We start from the raw sequence: 576 nt of genomic DNA, 5'->3' as shown, positions 1-576 counted from the left end.
GAAAAAATGTTCATCATCACTAGCCATCAGGGAGATTCAAAATAAAAACACATTGAGATACCACCTTACTTCAGTTAGAATGGCCAAAATTAGCAAGAGAGGAAACAACATGTGTTGGAGAGGATGTGGAGAAAGGGGAACCCTCTTACACTGTTGGTGGGAATGCAAGTTGGTGCAGCCACTTTGGAAAGCAGTGTGGAGATTCCTCAAGAAATTAAAAAATAGAGGTTCCCTATGACCCTGCAATTGCACTATTGGGTATTTACCCCAAAGATACAGATGTAGTGAAAAGAAGGGCCATCTGTACCCCAATGTTCATAGCAGCAATGGCCATGATCACCAAACTGTGGAAAGAACCAAGATGACCTTCAACGGATGAATGGATAAGGAAGATGTGGTCCATATACACTATGGAGTATTATGCCTCCATCAGAAAGGATGAATACCCAACTTTTGTAGCAACATGGATGGGACTGGAAGAGATTATGCTGAGTGAAATAAGTCAAGCAGAGAGAGTCAATTATCATATGGTTTCACTTATTTGTGGAGCATAACAAATAGCATGGAGGACAAGAG

The sequence above is a fragment of the Enhydra lutris genome, unplaced genomic scaffold (genome assembly GCF_002288905.1).
Source record: "Enhydra lutris kenyoni isolate GAN:26980312 unplaced genomic scaffold, ASM228890v2 scaffoldscaffold81, whole genome shotgun sequence".
In the NCBI taxonomy this organism is placed as follows: Eukaryota; Metazoa; Chordata; class Mammalia; order Carnivora; family Mustelidae; genus Enhydra; species Enhydra lutris.
The sequence above is the reverse complement of the archived record's forward strand: the minus strand, read 5'-3'. Positions refer to the sequence as shown.